The 18,581-nt window shown below is 46.6% G+C and overlaps 1 protein-coding gene across 1 annotated transcript in view; it reads left to right on the forward strand.

Annotated features, from left to right (window-relative positions):
* Window positions 1-18,581, forward strand: part of RXFP1 (relaxin family peptide receptor 1) — a 523,212-nt gene that overhangs the window by 336,086 nt on the left and 168,545 nt on the right. The window lies entirely within an intron of this gene.

Here is an 18,581-nt window from a genome sequence, read left to right on the forward strand (position 1 = left end):
AGTGCACTTATCGGTCATGATCCCCCCTGCTGCGCTGAGCGTCCTTTCGGACAGGACACTGGATGAGGGGCAAGCCAACAGTTCAATTGCATATTGGGCAAGCTCTGGCCAGAGGTCAAGCCTGCCCACCCAGTAGTCCAGGGGTTCATCACTCCTCAGAGCATTCATATCGGCCATTAACCCGATGTAGTCGGACACCTGTCGGTCTAGGCGTTCCCTGATGCTGGATCCGGATGAGACCTGCTGATGGGTCAGCTGAAAGAATGACCTCATATCAGAAGTCACCAACACATCTTCAAACCACCCTCTTCTTGCAGGAGCTGTTGGATTGGTACCCGCAAGGCCTGGAAGTGCTCCATTCTGACAGCCCTCTGTGACGGTGGTAACATTTCTGCCATTTTGTGTTTGTACCGGGGTTCTAAGTACGTTGCCACCCAGTACTGGTCCTTGACCCTTATGCTTTTTATACGGGGGTCCCTGTTAAAACACTGGAGCATGAAGGCCCCCATTTGCACTAAACTGGAAGCGGTGTGGTGGCCTGTCTCCTGCTCATCATCCAGGATAATGTTGTCCTCCTCGTTCTCTCCCCATCCACGCACAACACCAGGGATCCCAGAAATGTTTAAAGCATGCTCTTCTTACTCCTCCTCATCCGCCCCGGCACCATCCTCCTCTGACTCCTCTTCAGACTCCTGTTGTTGACTTGTCTCAGATAGAGTAGCCCCCCCGGGAATTCATCCAGCATTGCAACTTCCTCATCTTCCTGCTCCTCCACGGCTTGATCCATGACACGACACAATGCACGCTCCATAAAGAAGGCATAAGGTACCATGTCACTGATAGCGCCATGGCTGCAGCTGACCAGTTTGGTGATCTCATCAAATGGCCGCAGAAGTCTGCATGCATCGCGCATGAGCAACCACTGGCGCGGTGAAAAAAACCAAGCTCCCAGAACCTGTTCTGCCACAGAGTTCGTACAGGTAGTCATTAACTGCACGTTTCTGCTAGAGCAGCCTATCAAGCATATAGAAAGTTGAGTTCCATCGCGTCGGGCAATCGCAAATAAGATGTCTGACCGGCAGATTGTGTCACCGCTGAATGTCAGCAAGGCGAGCCATGGCCATGTAAGATCTTCTGAAATGGGCTGAGATTTTCCTTGCCTGCCACAAGATGTCCTGGACCCCAGGGTATTTGACAACGAATCGCTGCATGACCAAGTTTAAGACGTGTGCCATGCATGGCACGTGTGTAATTTTGCCCTGTTTCAATGCGCTAAGCATATTGTCACCGTTGTCACACACCACTTTACCAACTGTCAAATTGAGCAGTGTTAGCCACTGATCTGCCTGTGAACGCAAAGCAGCGGAAAAGGAGGAGTCAGCCAAGGGGGAGAGGGAGGAGGATGGAGTAGGAGGAGGAGAAGAAGAGGCAGGCCTGCATGCAATCCAGGGCGGTAAAACCAATCCAACACGGGTGCCACGGGTTACATGCTTGACAGCCATCAGATGGTTCACCCAGTGAGCAGTAAAAGTTATATACCTTCCCTGCCCGTGTTTGCTAGACCACGTGTCTGTGTGCCAGAGATACATTCACTTGCCGCTGAACATGGCCATATAGCTCTGGGATGCCCTTCTGTGAGAAATACTTCCTTCCTGGGACCTTCCACTGTGGTTTTCCAATGGCCACAAATTATCGAAAGGCCTCGGAGTCCCCCAGTTTATATGACAGTAGTTGGCGGGCTATCAGTTCTGACAAGCCAGCCGTCAACCGTTGGGCAAGAGGGTTTTCCGGCGTCATCATTTTTTTACGCTCGAACATTTGGCCACGGAAGCCTGCTTTTTTGCAGAAAAACGTGAGGACGGCATGATGGAAGGTGGAGTGGAGGACAATTGTGAGGAGAGAGGAGAAGGAGAAGTAGAAGACGAGGCTGGACGATGGGAGCCTGGAGTGTGGCTTTGTGGGTTCCATTGCTCCCACTGAGCTCGGTGATGGCAGCTCATGTGCCTTCTTAAGGTGGTCATCCCTAGGTGAGTGTTGGGCTTACCCCGATTTATGTGTTGACTACAAAGATTGCAGATGGCAACACTATTGTCAGCAGTGGACACGTTAAAAAAAGCCCACGCCATGTGCCGGCATCCTGGGCGTGCCAGATGTGACCATACATGGTTGATGCCTCGCTCCTGATACATTAGCAGTCTGCTTTGTCCCTCCTGTGCAATCTAAGTTCCGCCTGTTTCTCCTCCCTATCTGCTGGTCCATATCTCCCTCTGAACTCCCCTCCTCTTCCTCTCTTGTGGGCACCCACGTGACATCACTAGACACGTCATCATCAACGTCACCTTCCCCATCGCTATAATTAGAGATCTCAGAGTAGGCAGCAACACCGGGGACCAACCTCCTCCTTGGGCTGATCTGGGTACTGTCGTCAGACTGCTGAGTGGCGGTTGTTGCTACCTCCTCTTCCTGATCCAATGCCAAGAATGGCTGCGCATCGGAAATGTCTGGTGATGGATCGGAAAATAATTCCTGTGACTCAAGCGGAAGGTACATGGTGATGGTGGTGGTGTTGGTGGTAGTGTCTTTGGGGGTGCATATAGCAGAGAGTAAAGAGGGTGCAGATCGAGAGGAGTAGAGTAGTCTGAGTGAGCCACTCAGCCAAGTCTGGTGTGTCCTTTGACGTAATCACATGCACCTTCTGCAATTTGCCACTTTGGCTCAAACCTGTTGCTCCTGCCCTACCCCTACCACCCCTGCGGAAGGGCCTGCCTCTTCCTCTGCCTGTCATTTTTTAAATGACCCTGTGACAAAAGTCTCTAGAGAAGTGCAGTATGTATGTGGAAGAAGGTATATAACAGCCCGCTTCAATCTGTCGTTTTTGGGGGCCACTGGTCTATCAGACCAGTTATAATACTTTTTTTTAAATTGCGTTTGTCTGTCAGGAAAGGCTGGCTGGGGACAGTGGTCCGTCGCCTGTCTGTGCGCGCCTGCCGGTGCCTTGTGCGCGCGTTCGCGGTCGCGCGGCTGTGCGCGTTCGTGATCGCGCGGGTGCGCGCGCGCGCACGGTTACCGGCGCCAGGCGGGCTATTTAAACCCAGTTCTCCCTTCTGATCTTGCTGCTTGATCTACAGCGTTCCTGAGACTATTACCTGAATCTGATCTGTTTGTGTATTGACCCGGCCTGACCTGCGACCTTCCCTGCCTTCTGCCTGCCTCTGACCTCCGGCTTGTCTACGACTCTGCACCTGTCTCATCCTCTGGTCCATCCGTGCTCATCCGTTATCGACCCGGCTTGTTCCACGTTCCTGCCTCTGCCTGCTGCATCTGTTCCTGTACTGACTGTCTGGTTTGACCCGGCTTGCCTGACTCTTCTGTGTGCCTGCCCCTGAGTGATCCACCTGCTCCTGTTGGTCTCCTGCTGTCTACTGGTTCCTGTCTGCTGTCACCAGGGCCTGCTTGTCCAGCTACAGTTCCTGAAGTCAGCCAGATCCATCCACCGGCTGTTGATCCTGCCAGGCACTCGTGCTACCTTTGACTCCCGAGCCTCCTGTCACCATCATCAGGGGCCGTGAGTCGGGGACGCAAGAGAGGTCTCCTTCTGCATTCCGGGCTCACAACTAGGTACGTGACAGTATCAAGCAGCCATGACCGAGCCCGCGCAGGGAGCCTCTCCTTTGGATGAACTGTGTTTGCATCTGGCGGGTTTGACCCAGGCAGTTAAAGGCCTTCAAGAAAACTATTCCCGTTTGGAGGAACGTGTTCAAGCCCTCTCCCTGCCAGCTACTACCCAGGGGTCACCATCCGCCTCTGCCAGCATGCCTGCTCCACCAGCAGTGGTGATGTTACCCCCTGAACCTCGAGTGCCCACACCTGAAAGATTTTCTGGTGAACGCAGCAAATTCAGGGCCTTTCGCAACTCCTGCGAGTTATACTTTGCTCTTCAGCCACGGACTTTTTCTTTGGAAGCCACCAAAGTAGGCTTTGTGATCTCCCTGCTCCAGAACGAACCCCAGACATGGGTACATCGCCTTCTTGAACGAAAGGCTGACGAACTTGCCAACCTGACCACCTTTTTTGGCGCGATGGCCCGAATTTATGAGGACCCTCAGCTCTCAGCAACAGCCGAAGCCGCTCTCCATGCATTACAGCAGGGTCGCAGGGCCGCAGAGGACTACGTTGCAGAATTCAGGCGTTGGAGCGCAGACACCAATTGGAACGATGCTGCTCTCCGCTACCAGTTCCGGTTGGGTCTGTCTGATCCCCTGAAAGATGAACTCGCCCGTGTAGGGGTTCCTCAGACTCTAGATGAATTAATCAATCTATCCATACAGATTGACAGGCGCCTACGTGAACGCAGGTCAGAGAGAGCCGCAGGTCCGTCACGTCCCACCTGGATGTTGCCAAGAGTGCCCAGTTACTCAAGTACTATGCCACCAGCTCAGTCTACTCCTACTACTGATGTGCCGGAGCCTATGCAGCTGGGTTTGCTACGACCAACGCTCACACCTGAAGAACGTCAGCGTCGCCGCATGAATGATCTGTGCATGTATTGTGGGGAGCCTGGGCACTACGTGAGGTCCTGTCCAACCAAGATCCATAAGTGGCTTCCTCCTTCTGCTGATCAAGTTCTTGCAATCACCAATGCTTTCCCTCATCTTGCTCTTTCCGTTTTGTTGCAGCTCCCCGGAAAGAACATCCAGGTTCCCGCTATCGTTGACTCGGGAGCATGCAGCTGTTTTATGGACTCTGTTTTTGCAGCAAAACATCACATACCACTACGCTCCAAGACCCAAGGACTAATGATACATCTTGCTGATGGATCCGCCATCCGGTCTGGTCCTGTCACCCAGGAAACCGTCCCCATCTCTGCCAGCATATCCAATCTTCACCATGAACTTTTATGCCTTGACATCATCACCTCACCCTTGTTTCCTGTTATCCTGGGAATGCCCTGGCTCCAGGCCCACAACCCTCGCATTGACTGGACTAACAGAGATGTTACCTTCCCTTCACCCTATTGCTTCCAACATTGTCTACCAAGGACTTCCAACCAGCCCACAGCTCTGATGTGCCTGGATACAGAAGCTCGCCAATTAGTTCCAGAGGCATACCACGATTTCATGGATGTCTTCAGTAAGAAAGGTGCAGAGACTCTTCCCCCTCACCGGGTCTATGACTGTCCTATCGAGCTCCTCCCTGGGGCTGAAGTACCATTTGGAAGAATTTTTCCTTTAACTGAACTGGAACTGGCAGCACTCAAGGACTATATTGATGAAAATCTTAAGAAAGGATTCATCCGCTCTTCCACATCCCCTGCAGGAGCTGGCATTTTCTTTGTGGAAAAAAAGGACCATACCCTTCGGCCATGTGTCGATTATCGGGAACTAAACAAAGTGACCATTAAAAACCGATACCCTCTTCCTTTGGTGCCAGAACTTTTCCAGAGACTGGGGGCAGCAGTCATTTTTACTAAATTAGACCTACGGGGGGCCTATAATCTGGTCCGCATAAGAGAAGGTGACGAATGGAAGACAGCTTTTCGCACCCGATTCGGACATTTCGAATATCTAGTTATGCCGTTTGGGCTCTGCAACGCCCCCGCCACCTTCCAGCATTTTAAAAATGACATCTTTAGAGACTTCCTGGACCTATTCGTCATCATCTACCTGAATGACATTTTGATCTTTTCTGCCTCCATCAGTAGCCATCGTCAACATGTCAAGTGTGTGTTAGAGCGTCTCCGTCAGCATGGCCTTTATGCAAAACCTGAGAAGTGTGAATTTGAACAACAGAGTATACAGTTTCTGGGACTAATCATTTCTGTTGAGGGCATTAAAATGGACCCTCAAAAAATTTCCGCTATCCTTGAGTGGCCTGCTCCTGTGGATAAAAAGGGTGTTCAGCGGTTTGTGGGCTTTTCGAACTTTTATCGGAAATTTATTAAAGGATTCTCAGCCATCATCTCACCTATTACCCAGCTGACTAAGCAGGGAGTTCGATTTCATTGGACTTCTGAAGCTCAAACTGCTTTTGACACCCTTAAGAGACTTTTTACCTCCGCTTCCATACTGAAACACCCTGACCCGGCTCTTCCGTTTGTTCTGGAGGTTGATGCATCCGAAGTCGCCGTTGGGGCAGTACTCTCACAACGACAAGGCCCCAAGTCTCTTCTGTTCCCTATTGGCTTCTTTTCACGCAAGCTTTCTGCTCCTGAAAGAAATTATGATGTGGGAGACAGAGAACTATTAGCAATAAAAGCGGCTTTGGAGGAGTGGCGGTACCTTCTGGAAGGAGCAGCTCACCCGATCTTGATCTATACGGATCACAAAAACCTGGAGTACCTGAAATCTGCTAGAAGGTTGAAGCCACGTCAAGCCAGGTGGGCGCTGTTCTTTTCCAGGTTTGCCTTCCATGTCACCTACAGACCAGGTTCAAAAAATACCAAACCGGACGCATTGTCCCGCATGTTCAATGATCCCAAAGTACCTACCTCTCCGGATACTATTCTGTCGGCGGAAAACTTTCTCCTTCTTCAGGAAGATCTGTTAAGCCGGATTAAGCAAGCTTCCAGTGAAGACCCCCCTCCTGCAGTAGCAAGGCTGCTTGCGAAAGACGGTCTGTTCTGGCTTGAGGACAAAATCTTCATTCCAGAAAATCTTCGGGCCACCATACTCGGGCTCTGCCATGACCATGTACTAGCCGGCCACTTCGGTGTCTCCAAGACGTCTGACCTCGTGCAACGAACATTCTGGTGGCCGCAAGTTGCAAAGGACTGCAAAAGATATGTGGAGTCTTGTTCCATCTGTAATCGCAGCAAGGGTAATAAGGCCAGGGCTTGGGGCCTGCTCAAACCTCTACCTGCTCCAGAGAGACCCTGGAAGTTAATCTCCATGGACTTTATTGTTGAACTTCCCCCTTCAGAAGGCCATACGGCCATCTTTGTGGTAGTGGATCGGCTGTCCAAGATGGCACACTTCATCCCCTTGAAGGGAACACCATCAGCACCGGAAACTGCACAAGTCTTTATCAGGGAAGTCATCAGGCTTCATGGAGTTCCAGCCAACATCATATCAGATAGGGGGGTGCAGTTTACCTCTCGTTTCTGGAGAGCACTATGCAGTTCCCTTGGCATCGAGCTATTTTTTTCTTCTGCATACCACCCTCAGACAAATGGGCAGACAGAGAGAACTAACCAGACTCTTGAGCAGTATCTACGCTGCTTTTCTTCCTTTTCCCAGGATGACTGGTTCTCTCTGTTGCCACTAGCTGAGTTCGCTTATAATAATTCCATCCATTCTACCATCAAGCAGACCCCGTTTTTTGCCAATTATGGTTTCCACCCATCATTTCTACCTAACTCTGTTCCTGAATGTTCTGTGCCAGCCGTTCTCAAGACTGTGGATTTTTTCAGTATCAACAATAAACTGTTGCAGGAAACCATGACCAGAGCACAAGCACTAAACAAAGAGACTTTTGATAAAAACAGACGGGGGGAACTGATTCTGAAACCTGGAGACCAAGTTTGGCTGTCTACAGTTAATCTCCGACTCGCTTGCCCTTCAAAGAAATTGGGACCTAAGTTTCTGGGTCCCTTCTCAGTCAAGAGGAGAATCAATGAGGTGGCCTACGAACTGGAACTGCCAGAAACACTTCGGGTACACCCCGTTTTTCATGTTTCTCTCCTGAAACCCGCCATCTCTAACCCTTTCCCAGGACGAGCCACAGATCCTCCTCCTCCTATCATGGTCAATGGTGAAGAGGAGTTCGAAGTGGAGGCAATAATGGATTGCAGGAAGAGGAATAACTGTGTCCAATTTCTCATTAAATGGAAGGGGTACGGTTCCGAGGAAAACTCATGGGAGCCTGAAAGCAACATACATGCCAAGCATCTGATACAGGCCTTCAAGAGATCCCATCCTGAGAAAATGGCCCGGTTGGGCATCCGGAGGCTGCCCCTTGGGAGGGGGCAATGTCAGGAAAGGCTGGCTGGGGACAGTGGTCCGTCGCCTGTCTGTGCGCGCCTGCGGGTGCCTTGTGCGCGCGTTCGCGGTCGCGCGGCTGTGCTTGTTCGCGATCGCGCGGGCGCGCGCGTTCGCGTGCGCGCGCGCGCACGGTTACCGGCGCCAGGCGGGCTATTTAAACCCAGTTCTCCCTTCTGATCTTGCTGCTTGATCTACAGCGTTCCTGAGACTATTACCTGAATCTGATCTGTTTGTGTATTGACCCGGCCTGACCTGCGACCTTCCCTGCCTTCTGCCTGCCTCTGACCTCCGGCTTGTCTACGACTCTGCACCTGTCTCATCCTCTGGTCCATCCGTGCTCATCCGTTATCGACCCGGCTTGTTCCACGTTCCTGCCTCTGCCTGCTGCATCTGTTCCTGTACTGACTGTCTGGTTTGACCCGGCTTGCCTGACTCTTCTGTGTGCCTGCCCCTGAGTGATCCACCTGCTCCTGTTGGTCTCCTGCTGTCTACTGGTTCCTGTCTGCTGTCACCAGGGCCTGCTTGTCCAGCTACAGTTCCTGAAGTCAGCCAGATCCATCCACCGGCTGTTGATCCTGCCAGGCACTCGTGCTACCTTTGACTCCCGAGCCTCCTGTCACCATCATCAGGGGCCGTGAGTCGGGGACGCAAGAGAGGTCTCCTTCTGCATTCCGGGCTCACAACTAGGTACGTGACATTGTCACTCTTTTTAGTATCGCTGCAGAACCACTCAGCAGTCATTATGCTGCACAGTGGAAATGCACTATACTATGCTTTCTATATGTGCAAGTATTTTATACGTGTATTACACCCCTATATACTGCAAACCAAATAGTACACCTATACCAGTCCGTAAAAGGACCTTTGTGGACCTAATAGTAGCTAGCTAGTAGCTAGTGAATTGCAGACTGTCCCTGCTCCAAAAACCAAACTGTCCCTCCCTACACTGAGAAATGACAGCTGCAGAATCGGTCTGCAGCACAGCAGTGCAGTGCACTATATATATGCTTTCTATATTTGAAAGAAAGTATATTATACGTGTACAACCCTATATACTGTACACCTATAAATGGACCTTTGTGAACCTAGTAGCTAGTGATTTGCAGACCATCCCTGCTCCAAACACCAAACTGTTCCACAGTCCCTACACTGATAAAAGACAGCAGCAGAATCGGGCAGCAATCAGCTCAGCAGCACAGCAGTCAAGTATAATAGGCTTCCTATATTTGAAAGAAAGTTTATTATACGTGTACAACACTATATACTGTACACCTATACCAGTCCTTAAAAGGTCCTTTGTGGACCTAGTAGCTAGTGATTTGCAGACTGTCCCTCAGTCCCTACAGTGATAAAAGACAGCTGCAGAATTGGTCATCACTCAGCTCAGCAGTCAAGTATAACAGGCTTTCTATATTTGAAAGAAAGTATATTATACGTGTACAACCCTATATACTGTACACCTATACCAGTCCTTAAAAGGACCGTTGTGGACCTAATAGTAATAGCTAGTGATTAAACTGACTGTCCCTGCTCCACACAGCATCCTGTCCCTACACTGACAAAAGACAGCTGCAGAATCGGTCAGCAGTGCATTCAGCAATCAGCAGCACAGCAGTCAGCAGCAGTGCACCAGAACCCTATATACTGTACACCTATACCAGTCCTTAAAAGGACTTTTGTGGACCTAATAGTAATAGCTAGTGATTAAACTGACTGTCCCTGCTCCACACAACGTCCTGTCCTTACACTGACAAAAGACAGCTTTAGAATCGGTCAACAGTGCACTCAGCAATCATAAGCACAGCAGTCAGCAGCTGTGCACCAGAACCCTATATACTGTACACCTATACCAGTCCTTAAAAGGACTTTTGTGGACCTAATAGCTAGTGATTTGTGTCACTACAGTCTGTCCCTGCTCCACACAGCAACCTCTCCCTACACTGACAAAAGACAGAATGTAAAATGGCCGCCAGATCAGGTCTATTTATAAGGTAGGGGGAATGTCCAATTGTCCATGTGCTGAAATGTCTCAATTGGCTGTCCTGTACCCCATGATGGATGTGTCATCATGGGTCAAAGTTCTTTCACAATGTAAACGCATATGTCCGCCACGCGAACAGCGCCAGAAGTCCACCGGTTTGGCGTATCGCGAACACGCAAAATTCACCGCGAACCGCAAGGCCATCCCTAGTCAGGGGTTCCTACATATAATTAGAGAGAAATAAGGGCACTAGATCATGTGTGTATGTTTAGACACATAGGGGGTTATTTACGAAAGGCAAATCCACTTTGCACTACAAGTGCAAACTACAAGTGCAAAGTGCACTTTAAATTGTACTGAAAGTGCGCTTAAAAAGTGCAGTCGATGGAAATCTGAGGGGTAGATTTGAAATGAGGGGAAGTTCTGTTGATTTTATTATACAATCATGTGCAAGCTAAAATGCTGTTTTTTATTTTCCATGCATGTCCCCCTCAAATATAAAGTGGCTGCATGCCCATTTCTCCTCCATGTTCTTTGTTCCTAAGATTTTATCCCAATTTGTATCTTCTAGCAAGGCTCATAGTTTAGGGAAGTTGGCTTTTTCTTTTTATACTGAAACTAATTTACCTGTGATCGCTGTTTCCTAAATTGCCCCCCGTATTTCCATATCCTTGATCAGGTCTGTATTGTTGGTAATCAGTAGGTCTAGTAACGCTTTGTTTATAGTTGGTGCGTTTACCATCTGACCCATGAAATTGTCCAGCAAGACATTTTGGAACTGGCAGACCTTAGATGAATGTGAGGTTCCTTCCACCCAATCTATGTCTGGATAATTAAAGTCCCCATTATGATGACACTTCCCATCCTTGCCGCTAATCCAAATTTTGATAGTAGGTCTGCCTCCACCTCCTCCCTCTGGTTAGGGGGCCTATAGCATACTCCCAGTATTACTTTCCCCTTAGTTTCATCCCTTTGCAGCTCTACCCAGAATTACAGCTCCTCCCTTGCTCCATTAGTGATGTCATCTCTCACATTTACTTGTACATCATTTTTGATATACAGGCATACCCTTTTTTACCATCTCTATCCCTGCAATATAGGGAATACCCTTGAATGGTTGCCAGCCAATCATAAGAGCTGTTGAACCAAGTCTCTGATATTCCTACAAAATCTAAATCCTCCTCCTACAACAATAGGTCTAGTTCTCCCATCCTGTCTGCCAGACTCTTGGCATTGGTGAACATGCCACGTAGTTTAGACCGGTCGCATACTGTCTCCTTATTGGGTGTTCTGAGGTTGCAAATAGGACTTGTTACTATACTTATCTTGGGTTTAGGTGCTTTAGTCAACCTACAACTAATACCCCCAATACTACCCTCTGGAATATGTTCCGCACTGACTAGCTCTACCCCTAGACCCTCCCCCCCGTCGCCTAGTTTAAAAGTCTCTTTTCGGCCATGTTCACTCCCAGCAGATCTGCACCCTCCTCATTTAGGTGCAGTCCATCCCTTCTATAGAGCTGGTTCTCCAGGAAACCAAACCCCTCCTTACTATACCAGCTCCTGAGCCACTTGTTTACTTCCCAAATCTTCCTCTACCTTTCTGGTGTGGCTCGAGGTATCAGTTTAGCTCTTAATTATCTAAAATCGCTTTGAAGGACACTCCATCTTCCTCTGACTTTGTCATTGGTGCCAATATGCACCATGACAGCCGGGTCTTACCCAGCCCCACCCAGTAATCTGTCCACCAGATCTGTGATTTGCCGAACTAGAGTGCCCAGTAGACAACATACAGTTCGGTGCTTAAGGTCTTTGTGACAGATTGCCCTCTCTGTCCTTCTAAGAATTGAGTTCCCTACTACCAGAATCTGTCTTTCCTTTCCTTTGGCTTTACTCCCACCCTCACATGAGGAGTTATTCTCCTGGCAGCTAGGGGAGTCACTCAGCTCCAGCAATGCTGGTCCCTAACTGGTTTCACCAATGTCACTTAACGGGGCGTACTTATTGGGATGTTCAAGCCCAGGACCAGCCTCCCTGACTCTTTCCCCTCTACTCTTCCTGACTGTCACCCTCCTAATCTGCTTTGGTGCCTGCCCTCTTTATCTCCACCGCCTCTGTGCTGGCCCCTGCCAGCACCTGCCTGGTACGACCCCAACTCTCCTTCAGTATGGAGGGACTTCTCAGTGTTGACAGTTGCTTCCCTAGATTCTGGGCTTCCAGGGAAACAATGTGCTTACATTTTTCACAGCAGTATTCGCCCTTGATCGGATCATCAAGAAATGCATACATGCTGCAAGATGTACACTGAGTCGCATCTCCACACCCACTGGGCATCGTACATACTAATTTGATGGGGATTGAGGATTAAACCCTGTCCAAATTAACTAACAACTAGCTTCCTGACACTAATACACAACAATACAATACACAGGTACTCAACAATACAATACACAGGTACTCACAGTCCATGTGCACTCACAGCACTCGTGCACTCATAGTCCATGTGCACTTACAGCACTCGTGCACTCACAGTCCACGTACACTTGCAACACTCGTGTACTTACAGTCCACGTGCACTCACAGTCTACTTGCACAAACAATACTCAGGTACTCACGAAACTCGGGTACTCACAACACTTAGGTACACACAACACTCAGGTACTCACAATACTCAGGTACTCACAACACTCGAGTACACACAATACTCAGGTACTCAAAATACTCAGGTACTCGCAATACACACAATACTCGGGTACTCACATACACCATCAGTCAGGTTTGGCGTTTGTGTTTGTGTCACTCTGCACAGCCTCCCCTTGTAATCTGACATTAGCAGTTAGTCACTCAGTCCATGTCTATGGGGTGCTTACTGTCCTCAGTACACCCGCTCTCGCACCATGATGTCCCGCTCTGCCACCACTGTAGGTCCCCGGGTCACCGCTGCCACTCTCGATCGTGAGGGGGTTCGGTCCGATCTGGTCATGTTATCACATGAAAGGATATAACTAAATATTTACAAAATTTGAGGGGTGTATTCACTTTTGTGAGATACTGCAAATATTTTTTTTTCTTTATTATCACACTGTTTTATTGTTTCTTATGCACACAGATTGTGCGGATTGATCATATTTTTTTATTTATATGGCATATGTGTTTAGACTCTGTATTTGACACTACATACCTAGAGGACAAACTTTAGGACCTCCTGCATGTTGTATCTCCTGTATATACAGCTGGTAAAATAAGTATTGAACAAGTCACCATTTTTCTAGGTAAATATATTTCTAAAGGTGCCATTGACATGAACTGTTCACCACAAGTCAGTAACAACCCATGCAATCCATACATACAAAGAAACCAAACAAATAAGTTCAGAAATTAAGTTATGTGTAATAAAATGGAATGACACAGGGAAAAGTATTGAACACGCCAACTGAAATATATTTAATACTTCGTAAAAAAACATTTGTTGGTAATGACAGCTTCAAGATGCCTCCTATATAGAGAAACTAGTTGCATGCATTGCTCAGGTGTGATTTTCGCCCATTCTTCCACATAAACAGTCTTCAAATCTTGAAGGCTCAGTGGGCCTCTTCTATGAACTCTGATCTTTAGTTCTTTCCATAGATTTTCTATTGGATTGAAGTCAGGTGATTGGCTGAAACATTATAGCAGCTTTATTTTCTTTCTTTGAAACCAATTGAGAGTTTCCTTGGCTTTATGTTTGGGATCATTGTCTTTCTGAAATGTCCACCCTCGTTTCATCTTCATCATCCTGGTAGATAGCAGCAGATTTCTATCAAGAATGTCGTGGTACATTTTTCCATTCATCCTTCCTTTAACCACTTGACCACTGGGCACTTAAACACCCTTAATAACCAGACCAATTTTCAGCTTTCGGTGCTCTCACATTTTGAATGACAATTACTCAGTCATGCAACACTGTACCCATATGAAATTTTTGTCCTTTTTTTCACACAAATGGAGCTTTCTTTTGGTGGTATTTAATCACCGCTCGGTTTTTTATTTTTTGTGCTATAAGGCTCCATGCACACTGAAGCTGATAAACTGCAGTTTATTGGCGTTTGGGCGTTTTTTGTAAAAGCCCATAAACTCCACTCTATGTTAGCCTATGTGTCCATGCACACATGGACGTTTTTCAGCTTTAATGAGCAGTGGAGTTTATGGGCTTTTTTCTGAACGCCAGAAATTCGCGTTCAAAGTGCCGTTTTTCAGCGGCAAAAAACGACAAACGCTCATTCACGCTCATTAACGCTCATTAACGCTCGTTCATTAGTGTTCGGCATTCTATTTTTCAATGCATTGTGGGATTTTTGGAGTGTCCTCTGTGTATTTTTATAAAAAACGCCCATTAACGCTAACGCTGTAAAACGCTCATTAACGCTCATTAACGCTAGTATAAAACGCTGTTAAAAGCAGGTTTTTCAACCAGCGTTTTCTGCCAGCAATCTGGCGTCCAGAAATAGCTTTTTTGAGCTTCAGTGTGCATGGAGCCTAAAAGAAAAAATACAGAAAATTCTGTAAAAAAATGATTTTTTCTTTGTTTCTGTTATAAAATTTAGCAGATTAGTAATTTTTTCTTCATAAATTTTGGCCAAAATTTATACTGCTACATATCTTTGGTAAAAATAAGTACAAATTGGTGGATATTATTTGGTCTTTGTGAAAGTTATAGAGTCCACAAGCTATGGTGCCAATATCTGAAAATTGATCACACCTGAAGTACTGACGGCCTATTTCAATTTTTGAGACCCCAACATGCCAGAAAAGTACAAATACCCCCCAAATGACCCCTTTTTGGAAAGAAGACATTCCAAGGTATTTAGTAAGAGGCATGATGAGTTTTTTGAAGTTGTAATTTTTTCCCACAATTCTTTGCAAAATCAAGATTTTTTTTACTTTTTTTTTTCACAAAATTGTCATATTATCAGTTTATTTCTCACACAGCATATGCATACCACAAATTACACCCCAAAACACATTCTGCTATTACTCCCGAGTACGGCGATACCACATGAGTGAGACTTTTACACAGTGTGGCCACATACAGAGGCCCAACATGCAGGGAGCGCCATCAGGCGTTCTGGAGCACCCAGGACAATTCTGACATTTCTCTCCTACATGTAAAAATCATCATTTATTTGCTAGAAAATTACATAGAATCCCAAAACATTATATATGGTTTTTAAGCAAAGACTCTGGAGAATACAATGGTGGTCATTGCAACTTTTTATCTCGCACGGTATTTGCGCAGAAATTTTTCGAATGCGTTTTTTTGGAAAAAAAACAGTTTTGTGCTTAAAAAAAAATACATTAAAGTTAGCCCAATTTTTCCATAATGTGAAAGATGAAGTTACACCGAGTAAATAGATACCTAACATGTCACTCTTCAAAATTGCACAGGCTCATGGAATGGCGCCAAACATCGCTACTTAAAAATCCCCATAGGCGACGATTTAATTTTTTTTTACTGGTTATATGTTTTGAGTTACAGAGGAGGTCTAGGGCTAGAATTATTGCTCTCGCTCTAACGTTCACAGCGATACCTCACATGTGTGGTTTGAACACCGTTTTCATATGTGGGCGGGACTTACGTATGTGTTCGCTTCTACATGCGAGCACATGGGGACAGGGGCGCTTTAAAAAAAAAAAAATTTTATTGTTCATTTTACTTTATTTATTTTAGTTTGACATTTTTTTCCCCAAAAATAAATTTTTTGATCCCTTTTATTCCTATTACAAGGAATGTAAACATCCCTTGTAATAGGAATATGGCATGACAGGTCCTCTTTACAGTGAGATATGGGGTCAAAAAGACCCCGCATCTCACCTCTAAGCTGGGAAGATTCTGGATTTGATCGTATTGGCGAGTCGGTAGAAGCACCGGAGGGCGGCGGGAGGGGGGGGGGTGTCTATGGCTGGGTATTGCAGGGTATCACCGACTATGGCTGGGTATGGCTGGGTATCTCAGAGTATGGCTGGGTATCTCAGAGTATGGCGTTGCAGAGTATTGCATTGCAGAGCATTGCAGGATATTGGCGAGTGTTGCAGAGCATTGTAGAGTGTTGCAGGGTATTGGCGGGTGTTGCAGAGCATTGCAGAGCATTGCAGAGTGTTGCAGAGCATTGCAGAGTGTTGCAGGGTATTGGCGGGTGTTGTAGAGCATTGCAGAGTGTTGCAGGGTATTGGCGGGTGTTGAAGAGCATTGCAGAGCGTTGCAGGGTATTGCAGAGTGTTGCAGGGTATTGCAGGGTGTTGCAGGGTATTGCAGGGTGTTGCAGAGTGTTGCAGAGTGTTGCAGAGTATTGCAGAGTGTTGCAGAGTGTTGCAGAGTATTGCAGAGTGTTGCAGAGTATTGCAGAGTATTGCAGGGTATTGCAGAGTAATGCAGGGTATTGCAGAGTAATGCAGAGTAATGGCAGGGTATTGCAGAGTATTGGCAGGGAATTGAGGGGTTAATTTTCGGTGAGCAGCGATGTGGGCACTGCAGATGCAGCCCACATCGCTGCTGACACCGATCTCTTCCCCCTCCGCTGTTCTGATCGGTACAGAGAGGGGAAGGGAGGAACCGGCGTCATAACATGACGCCGGTTTGTTTACAAGTGATCACTCCGTCATTTGACGGAGCGATCACGTGGTAAACGGCCGCTATGAGCAGCCGTTTACAGTGATCCATGATGCGCCGGGTCCTGTGGACCCGGCGGTCACGGATGCTCTCGAGTGCGCACCCCAGGGGGGCGCGCGAGAGCGGAATTCTGGGAGGACGTCATATGACGGCCTCCCAGAGTTAAGAAACCGCCCTGTAGCCGTCATTCGGCTATAGGGCGGTTGTTAAGTGGTTAATGACATGAAGTTTGCCAGTATTGTATGCTGAAAAACAGGCCCACACTATGATGTTCCCACCTCCAAACTTCACTGTTGTTATGGTGTTTTTGGGGTCATGTGCAGTGCCGTTTGACCTCCAAACATGGTGTGTATTATGGCTACCGAAGAGTTAAATTTTGGTCTCATCTGACCAAACTATATTCTCCCAGTATTCCACAGGCTTTTGTGAATGTTGTGCAGCAAGCTTTAAACAAGCTTCAACATGCTTTTTCTTCAGCAATGGAGTCTTGCGTGGTGAGCGTGCGTACAGGCCATGGAAGGTGAGTGCATTACTTTTTTTTTCTTTGAAACAATTTTACTTACTAATTCCAGGTTTTTCTGAAGCTCTCCAGCTGATAATTCTTTTCACTCCTCTGTCAGAAATCTAGCGAGGAGCACCTGGTCGAGACTGGTTTATGGTGAAATGATGTTCTTGTTACTTATGGAATATGGCCAACAGTGCTCACTGGAACATTCAGAAATTTTGAAATTCTTCTGTAACCAATGCCATCAGTATGTTTTGCAATAACATGGTTATGAAGGTCTTGAGAGAGCTCTTTACTTTTACCCATTATGAGATGTTTCTTATGTGACACCTTGGTAATGAGACACCTTTTTTAGGCCATCAGTTGAGACTTAACCAGCTGATACTAATTTGCACTGACAAGGGGCAGGATTGCTTTCTAATTACTGATAGATTTCAGCTGATGTCTTGGCTTTCAATGCCTTTTGACACCTCTCTTTCTTTGTGTGTTCAATACTTTTTCCCTGTGTCATTCCATTTTCTTACACATAACTTAATTTCTGAACTTATTTGTTTTGGTGTCTTTGTACGTATGAATTGCATGGGTTGTTATGGACATGTGGTGAAAATTGTATATCAATAGTACCTTTAGAAATATATTACCTAAAAAAATGGTGGCATGTTTAATTCTTATTGTACTCGCTGTAGTTTGTACATAAATATAGGACAGAAATACTGGTAGGTGAATTTACAGTTAGTTGCAGAGGGAGCAAGGAGTCAACACACCCAAAAGTGTTGAATACCTGCAGATATCAGGAGCAGCATAGCAATGAGGATTTAAGATAGAAGCTGCCAGAAAGGTAAGTACAGATACTCTTGTTTTATACGTTTTCGTAACATAAATGTGACCCCATGGTGACAGGATCACTCCAAGTATGAAGCTGAAACCTTCAAGAAGAGGTCTTCAGATACCACATAGACCTATGTCAAATGATTACAGTGAACATGATATAGGTACCAAAATTTAAAACCTTTCTTTGTACATTTAATCTCACAAATGTCGTGTTTGCATTCTGTCTCAAAAAAGTTTTTTGAGATGAAAACTAAACATTTGGTAGCAATTGAACATGTATGTGAAATCCTATTTTAGGATGAGAGATGTGTAATTTGATTTGATACATTGCTGAGTTAGTCAAGCAGTCAAGTTACTTCCTTTGCACCCAGAACTGGATTTCTGCACAGTCAATTGTGTTGCTCTAAATATTTATTAAGACATTCTGTTATTCTTTATGTATGTATTTCATGTATATTCTTTTTGTCTATATTTATTGTCTTTTCTCCCCTTGCGCCTTGTGCAGCATTTTAGTGTGTTACTAAGGCTGGCAAGTCCACCAGGGTAGTAGACAGCAGTGGACTTGGAGGTGTCAGCAGATAACTATTCTTTTTACATTATGCGGTTCTGGGAAGCTTTCTTTAAGTTCAACACCACTGAA

This window comes from Lithobates pipiens, unplaced genomic scaffold (assembly GCF_037356315.1).
Source record: "Lithobates pipiens isolate NorthernLeopardFrog02 unplaced genomic scaffold, aLitPip1_a1.2 Scaffold_13, whole genome shotgun sequence".
Taxonomy (NCBI): Eukaryota; Metazoa; Chordata; class Amphibia; order Anura; family Ranidae; genus Lithobates; species Lithobates pipiens.